Source organism: Parus major, chromosome 1A (assembly GCF_001522545.3).
Source record: "Parus major isolate Abel chromosome 1A, Parus_major1.1, whole genome shotgun sequence".
In the NCBI taxonomy this organism is placed as follows: domain Eukaryota; kingdom Metazoa; phylum Chordata; class Aves; order Passeriformes; family Paridae; genus Parus; species Parus major.
In genome coordinates, this window is record NC_031773.1 from 51,922,433 (window position 1) to 51,931,912 (window position 9,480).

The window sequence follows — 9,480 nt, forward strand, 5'->3', positions numbered from 1 at the left end:
TGCCTGTTCCACAGCCAGCAGCTATGAACAAAACACACTTTGAAGCCTGCAGCATTATTAATCTGAGACTTATTACAGTAAGAGAGAGAGGAAATAAATCCCTTTTTCTAGCACTCAGTATAATAGCCCAAGAATTACAAGCTAAACATTACTCTGAAGCTATCAGGCTTCATTTCTCATAACAGATAGCAAGCAGCAGATTGCACTTTATCTTTTTAGGCTGACCTGACTGCAAACCAGGAATGCACAGAATGCCAAGGTCTTCCTTTCCTTCTGTGAAGACCCTTCCAGCAGAAACAGGGTATCATGATGCAATATTTAGCACTTTGTTCTTGTAGTGCTTAAGACAAAAATATGTTCAGAGCAAGCTGGTCCCTTGGAAAAAAAAATAATCCAAAGCCATTTCCCTTTGCAGACCTGTGGTGCATACGCCCATGTTGATTCTGGAGGAGAATGCAGGGCTTGGTTAGGGAGAAGCACTACAAAAAATATAGATCATCAACGTGTCTCTGGAGCTGAGCTTTGATCAGCTTCCTTTACTGTCCAGCAAAACAGCTGGTAACCACTAAAACATTTGGAGTGATGTCATGAGGTACAAAAAGGATCAACCTTGAGTGTAAGATGGTCAAATGCCTTTACAATGAAGACACTCCTCTCCCTGTCAAAGGCATATTGGGTTAATGACAAGGCCACACTTTATGGGTGCCTGAAGACTCTGCAAGGGGTTAAAATCAGCAGGGATAAAAGGGTATTTTAATTTCTAACTACTTTTATTTATTATCATGATCACAGCTGTGTGATGATAAATTGACAGACTTTTTATTGTTTCTCTTTCCCATATATTTCTCTCCCGATTGAAAAGCTGCCTAAATAAAATACCTCTTGTATATTTTCTCTTATTTTAATCAGTCTGATACTTCAGTTCCTAGAGAAGGAAAACAAGTAGCAAGCTGGATTTAACACTGAAATACTGGGGGTGGAATCCATCAATAAAACATAGCAGTCTGTTGTAGCCAGGAAAAGGTGCAAATTGCTTTTGTACCCCATTGGTCTGGAAGTTGTGATGACTTTTACTCTCCTTCCAATTTTACCTAACCAGGAAGACAGGCTTGACTTCAGTTGCATTAAGTGTTTCTGAAGCAGATGAGAAATTAATTCATGTGGCATCTGAATACTGTATTCCTTCATTACTGGTATTTCTCAGCAGGACTCAGGATAAAGCTCCTATCATTTGCCAAGGCTGTCATCATGCCCATCAAAATATGCTAACATCCACATGGCTGCTTGTCTCCTGCCATGTGCTGGAGTATTTTCTGCTGTTTCAACAGGAGGGAGGCTACAGGGACAGGGTTGCAGTATGTAAGCTCTGGGCTGGACAACTTGCTCATCATCCCACACTTCTACCTTTCTTCAATGCTTCTTAGGGACTAAGATCCTTTTCTACAAGCAAAGCACGTGTATTTTCTTAATTAATGCATTTAAAAGAACATTATGCAGAATTTAGTTACCCATTTCATAATGCTGAGTTTCATTGTGCTGCAGGAAGAGCTCAATAGGATAGAGCAGAAACAGAGGGTAGAAAAATGGCCCTGCAGTCTTTACTCTGTTTATCAGTAATGTTTAGTTATTACAAGAATGCTTGGGGTTATATTTTTTCTCTGCTGGACTGATAGATTGTGTTTTAGTCTTTTGTAAGATGTTGTTTAGATCCCATTTGGAAGGCTGTGGAGAAAATGCTCTTTTCATAACAACAATCCAATTCTTCTGTAAATATCTGCTGTCTTATTTATCCTTTTAGAATTAAATTCAAATTTTGTAAAATTAAACTTGCTACCAGAGGAAGCAATAGTTGCAAAAACTGTTTAAATAGGTACCATTTGTGAATATAAACAGTTCTGGATTTTTTTTTATCTGAAGGCTTAAGCAGTTTCATAATTTCTGGTGCTGTTTTTGAGTGTTTTTACACAGAAATAGACCAAGGCATGTTGAAACTACACATAAGGAGTGGAGAAGGAGGGGGAGGATGGCTGTTTTAAAAAGGCTGGAGATCAGAATGGGAAGCTGTGAACACAAATTAATTACATGTATGGGAGTAGCAAAAGGGGGAGGGAGATACTCTTTCCACATTTGGAAGTTATAACAAATATCAGGCTGTCCTGTGATCTCACAGTCTGGAATTGTAAATGCAAGGAGGAAAAAAAGATCAGTAGGATCTTTTGGATCAGGATAGGAGCCTTCAGTGAAGATGACAAGGTAGATGTCTACTGAGTGCAAGTGGTGGTTCATCAGGTACTATGTCATAGATGCCTGCAGACTATGCTGCTACTTAATGTCTACGTACAGGGGTCCTTGAAGAGAAATCACTTAAATAACTCACAATGGGCAAAAAAAAGGCAAAGAAATAAGCAGAATCAGGAGGAGGACTGCAAAATGAGAGACAATGTTTGCTAAGTGATGGATTAGACCCTACCTTAATGCAAAGCATTCCAGTTCTCATTGAATTAAGCATGCTCCCCTGAACTGAGTCCCTCCCTGCCTGCTGCAGCCAAAACATCACCTCTCTCGTTCACATCTCCCCCTGTCTCTGGGTGACTCTGCATCAGCAACACAAAACATGGCAAAGAGAGGTAAAATTACCTGTATTTCCAAATCCATACAGGAGCTGCAGCTGAGGGCAACACCCGTGGGCACAGCCTGATCCCTGTCTCCTCTCTGCCCATGGTGCTCTTGCCAGTACAGATGGTTGGTCACCCTCACACCAAGCAGTGGGATGCCACAGCCCTTCTGCAATGCACCCTGAACCCAAGGGTGATTTGGTCTTACAGATTTTGGAGCTCACAGTTGCAAGTGGGAAAATGTCTAAATTATCCCTTCAAACTGCAAGAAAACCAAACCAAAACAGACAACCCTAATGAGGTTCCAAGAAGTTTGTGAAACTTCCCTCCAGCACTATTTTGGTATTTTTATGCTCTCAGCAAGTGTCCTGGTAACCCTGTGCAAATACACACAGGTTAGCACCCCGATTTTGCACAACTTGTCTGAGACGGGCTGGCAAGAGGCATCCACCCTACCCACAGCATTGAAAAATTGTCTGCACTGGTATAACTGTGTCACAAGACTGGTCCCTAGGGAATTTCCAGCATTTGCTCCCTTGTATGAAAAACATTTCTTTGTCTTGGCTTAGTTGTCCTGCCCAGTATCATCTCCCCCTCCACCAAGTCCTTAGAAGCTGACTGCTGTTTGAAGAATGACTTCAGTCTCACGAGATCAGAAGCTGTGGGTAGTCACACACAGTTATGCAAAGCCTCTGAGGTAAAAGATGACACAGTGGGCAAGGAAATGGGAAATCAGACCCTTGTGGCTTTCCAGAGGGCTTTTTTTGGATTTGCTACTTCGTTATGTAGTTTCTCCCAGAAGTCACCAAGGGACGTAAAAATGATCATACTACTCCTCAGTAATAAGCCCTGTTTTCACACAATATTGATTCACTCCACATTTCATTTTTTTTTTGTGGCAAATAGGATAGCAACTACCAATAAAAATTGTGAGTTTACTGTTTCACCATTTAAGAAGCAGTGCTTGAGCTGGCCATTTACTGCTTAGTTCTATTGTCCCCAAGCTGTAGCTGATAACAAGTTCACAGGCAGGAGCTCTGGATATTAATTTTTCCCCAGATTCCGTCACTAGCATGATTTTTTTATAATTTAGTTATTTAAACAGGGATGTTTCATCTCTCCCTGTTACACAGCCACAAATCTGCTTCCTCCATGCTGCCAACTTATAGCAAACTTCTGGTTCTGTCTGCAGCTCCTTTGAGCTCTGAGAACCAAACACTGTGGTTTAAAAAGATTAAAACCAGAGATGAAACCTGATTGTTGTTCCATGCATCTGCTTTAAATTGGTTGTTCTGTTTATTTTAGAGACTTCCACTGGTGAAATGAAAAAGCAAGCAGCCATTCTGCAGAATTAGTCTTGCTACACTGAGCTTTATGCTTGCCTTTTATTTACCCTTCTCTTTTAGAGCATCAATGAAATGTTGCCTGCACTGTAAAATCAACATGACTAACAATTAGCATATGCCATTAAATTAAGTGCTACCTCTAAACTACATTCTCTAGGTTATAATCAGTTGTGTTTTAGCTACAGATGACTGGTCCAGGGTCCTCCTCATTTAAGAGCAACTCATCACCTTATAATATACCCTTGTCAGAAGGTGCATGCACACAAATGCCATTCCAGTACTAGCAGTCCTTTCTGGTCTTCCTAGGGCTCTCCCTGTGTGCCCAGCACTAGTAGAAATACTCTCCCACCCTCTGCAAGGAAACAATAGCATGATTCAGCTCTTCCAGGATTTAGAAAGAGAGAGTGAACCCCAGGGGTGTCATGTAAATGAAAGAGGGGCACACCTCACTGCCTGGCCCAAGGTGGCACTCAAGGTGGATTAACTGCAAGGGAGAAATTCAAGTGTGGGCAACACAGTTAACATTGACAGGGACCCAGGGACAGATCTTTCATTTATGTCAGCCTCATTTCCTTACTCATGGAACCTTTCCTCAAATCAGGGAAGTAAGATAATCTCTGCTGAGAACCAAAGCAAAGCCTTAGGGTCATTTAATTTCACTTGAATGGTCTTCAAGTCTTGACCAGACCTCAGCAGGTTGATGTATCCCTGACACCTGTGAGTTGGGGAGCTGAAATATTATCTTAGCAACACAGCCCTTGTGGACCACACGAGCAACCCATAACTGCTCCTAGAGAGTCTTTAGAAGACAGTAAAGCTCTATTGAGCAAGTCAATGAAATTGCCAGGGTGTGTCCCTGTGTCACTGCAAACTCTGTTCTAGGGCTTGTGCCCATGCTTTGAAGGGCCAGGGAGCTGATGGGCTCTGGGGAAGCTGGCAGGAGCAGAGCAGATGTCCTGCAGATGCTCTCCTGATGCATTTGTGTACTGGGTTGTTTGATTGTCAGCACAGAGTTCACACAGCATGGCTCCTCTACATGAATCTGAAAGGGGATTTTAGTGGGGGTGGGGTTCAGTCCCTTCTGCCAAGTAACAGGCAACAGGATGAGAGAAAATGGCCTCAAGTCACACCAGGAGGGATTTAGTGTGGGTATAGGGAAAGATTTCTTCACCAAAAGGGTTGTCATACACTGGAGCAGGCTGTCCAGGAAATTGGTGAATGCCTCAGCCCTGGAGTGTCCAAGGCCTGGTTGAATGGGGTTTGAGCTACCTGATCTAATGGAAGGTATCCCTGTCCACAGCAGGGGGCTTGGAACTAGGTCATCTTTACGGTCCCTTCCAGCCCAGCCTGTTCTCTGTTTCTGTTGTATGATTTGCATTGTAAGGAATGTGATAAGTTTCACAAAGCAAAATCCTATCTTTTCTTTTTAAAGTGAGTAGACAATCCAAGCTTGTGGCAAACTGCAGTAGTCTGCTCGAGTCTGTGAAATGTATGGGGATTTGACATCCAATTACATCCCAGGGCATTCTAGGGACAGAGATAATGCTCCTGGTGCCAGGCCAGGTTAAATGCATCTGCACAATAGGCCCTGCAGATGCTCAGCTGGACAGATGCAGAAACTTGATGTTATCCTATTTTCAGATGCCAAACAGAGCTTATTCTGTTCTTACAAAGCAAGGACATAAGAGCCATGATGAGGAAGTGGTTTACCACAACAATGGCATCCATGGCTTGTAATGCCCTTCCAATTACAAGGAGCAATGATTGTTCATCACAAACATTACCAAGAGAAAGCTGAAAGAAGAGAAAAAGCAGCCTGCCATGAGCAGAAATAAAAAGGCTGTAAGTGAAGCTGCACACTCTCATAAGTTGATGCACATCTGGCACAGCTCTGCTGTAATCAGCAGCCTGTACTCGCACCCATCCACACAACAGCTGAATCCAACCCCAAAAGTCTTTCCCTGTAATTGTGGCAAATACCACTTCACCAAAACCTCCCTTTTGTTTTCCCCAGAACACCAGGCTTCCTCCTTTTCCAAACAAACCTCTGCTTAAAAATCATAACAATAAAGTTTATGCCCTCTCCGCGCTGATCTGACACACAGTCGATTTGCCCAGGAACTTCCTGGCAGGGTGGAGGGACCTAAGGGTGGATTAAGCATAAAGAAGGCCCAAACCCACAGTGTTTTCAAGCTTCTTCAGCCAAATGGTATGTACCACTGGGGAAAAAGAAAACAAACACAAACTCCTGAGGTTTCAGTGAGCCTTTTAGGGTCTTGTGAAAGTGATTTTCTACATATGACCATGGGGTGACCAATAAAACTTGCTTTGAATGATTATTCAGTCAGCTTTGGTAGGTGAAACGGATAGTCCTAATTTCTCATTTGGGTGCTTCTGGCTGAGACATGCAGAGTATGCTGGGTTAGGGAATATACCACCTTCAAAACACAAATAGAAAAACCTCAGAGAGCTTCCATCTGCCTCAGTCATGTGTGACCATAGCTGTATTACAAAATTGCAATAATAATAATACCTTCTACTGCATCCTGCCACAAAGCTCTGAGACTGCTGACAAACACATGTGGGCAATGATGGAGCTGCATCCAAAATGGAGCAGTCTGCCTGTCACCCAGAAACTGCAGCTGCCTCATAGCAACCTTAATAAATAAATAAATAGACATCTCCCATTCCAAGGAAAAAAATCCCGTAATCATCACCAGCAACAATGAAAACCAGTCACTTTATATGTGTAAAATTTTTATTTTACATAAAGCTACACTGGTGAAACCACTTCTTTTCATATTCTTAGGTTTTTCTGATGAGGAAACTCAAAAAAATACATGAGAGACATCTTTCTTTAGTGCACTACTTGGGGACAACCAAAGCAAAGGAACTGTTGTATTTGCCCAGGACCCCAAATCTTCCCAGCACTACCACATGGAAAAAAGGCAGAGGTGTGGGCACTCTGTCTCTGCTAGGCACCCCTTGGTACAAGAGAGCAGCTGTAGTGCTGCACTAATCTCTGCAGGGCCTCAGGAAAACAAATCTCACTATTTAAACTCTCACCAGCCGTAAGTGGTGTGTTGAGCAAGATGCAAATCACTAATGTATCAGTAGGGCACTGGCTGCTACTGAGATACATTCCTGATAAATGAATGGCCCTTCTTGAAAATATGGTCAAACCTTTCTAAAAAAATCAGTTTTCCTTAGCTGGTTGATAAGAAAGTTGGTGGTTTCAGTCCAAGACAAAGACGCGAATCAGAAGCCATGAATCAAATGACTATCCACAGGAGATAAATTTGGTATGATCTTCCCTAGCTCAGCCATGCCAAAGAACTTCTTAGCTTAATAACACTGGTCGACACTGGCATCAGCCCAGTGGTTCCCAGCACTTCCTTATTAATGTGAATGCTTTTGACTCAGCACTTCCATAGGTCCATAAATATCAAGGCTGACTTAATTTAAGCTGCAAAGAGCATTTATAAACATTAAAACTCAACGGCAAAGCTAACCTGCTGCTTGAGCTAAGCTTTGATTTATACACTGATGGTTTCTACTAACCAGGCTACACCGTGCCTTCAGCACAAAACTGAAATTTTCATTTGCTTCTTCCTCTGTAATAAAACAATGCCTGGAACCGAATAAACAACATCCAAGTTTGAGTTGTTTGGTTTGTGTTGATTTCCAGCCATCCTGCAGTGGATGCAGCATAACTCACTCATTGTACTGAAGGTGCATGGAGACATTTAGAATAAAGGCAGTTTTCACAAAGCAACTCGTCTATGTTGCTGTTAAAATAACTGTCTCCAAGCAAAGCCTGGTTTCAGTCCTGAATGTTTAGGGATGAGAGATAGGACCAGACAAGATGGATTTCACAGTTAACCTTGCTCCTGTCACCAAGGATCATGTACACCACCTACTGTGCCCACAGCATTATATCAGCATTTATTCAAAAGCAATACCAGATTTATGGCATTGTAGCAATAACTGTGAAGGAAAAGAGTCCCTCAAGATTAACGGTCTAGTTCATCCATGTGACCTCCCTACTCCATGATCCTGAGCTACAGTGAGTTCACTGTAACCATCTTTATCTAGTGCAAACTGAAAACTCCATCTACTTCTTCCAGTGAGTGAAAATGGCCCTGCAGTTAAGAAATATGATATTATAGCTCTTCTTTTTTATCATAGCTTCTTCACTGAAGACTCAAAATTGTCCATTTAACTCATCTTGCCAAGTGTGACTAAACAATTTTATTTCTATATCCTTATCAGCCATGTAAAATAAAAAAAGTATTTGTGAGAAAAATATCTTTTTACATATTTGAAATAAATGTTCAAAAGGTATGTGTGGTACTGAAAATTTATTTTAAAATAATTGTACAAGTCAGTTTAGTAGAACAAGGATAAGCAAGAAGAATGCATTTGGGAACAGAGTAGAGACTCTGGGGAAAGAATAAAGTGGCAAAAAAAAAATAAATCAAAATTAAAGAACTGATGCAGCTCCTATTGCAGATATTTGCTGGTGGGCACCTCTGTATGATAAATTTTCCAGCACAGCACTTTCAGTCTCTGCCATAGGCAAGGCAGAGCAGTGATGTCAGCACTTGGAATACCTTTGAACACCTTTGGTATTATTCTTCAAAACGGAGAGGGACAGGAATAGGCTTGCAGCCTTAATGCAGTGTGAAACATGAAAGGTGTAACCTATAATGAAAAGTCCCAAAAGTCAGTGAAACCACTGCAAAGGATGGTTTGTGTTGCTTTTAGAGAGCCTCAAATATCCTGTTTCAAGATTCTGGCAATAAGCTCTCTTTCTTCACTGTGCTAATCCAACTTCACTACATTAAGAGCTGCAATTGTGATGTGAAAATTGCTGCACTGTGGGTGCTCACTCAGCATCCCTCAGTGGCTCACTGGTGCCTCACCTTTGGGCTGAGCTGACCTGCATCACTGCATCAAAGAACATGCACCACGGGCCTGGCCTGCCAACACCCGTCAATGGGAAGGCTATGGTACCCTCAAGCTGTTTCTCTTCCATATCTTGTGTCTCTTCCTGCAGCATTGTACCCCACAATCTACAGAGAGATTCCTAAAACTAGCACTTCAAAATAGAAAGTGCAGCTTTACCCATGTCTGAACCAGGTGGTTGGTGCATAATGAAGATACAGAAGGGCTGGATTTGATTTGTGTTTCACTGAACAACCGTCTGCGATGTATTCTGATCTATCCTTGAGCAAGAGACCTGGCACAAGGCTGGGAACATGGAGGTGTGGGAAGTGGACTGGGCTGAAATAATAGGAGCCATGTTTCCACAGGATGACTAAAGGGGATGAATGAAAGAATATACCTCAACCTAAGTATGAGCATAGTCCAAAAAGTCTTTATCTATTAGGGAGAAGAGCCTGCTGACAAATGGGAAAGGAATGCACAATCAGGTTTTGTCAGGTTTGACTTCATCAGTCTTCCCGCTGCAAGTTCTGCCTCTCAGATTTGGTACTTGGGGCTGGCCAAGAAACAAG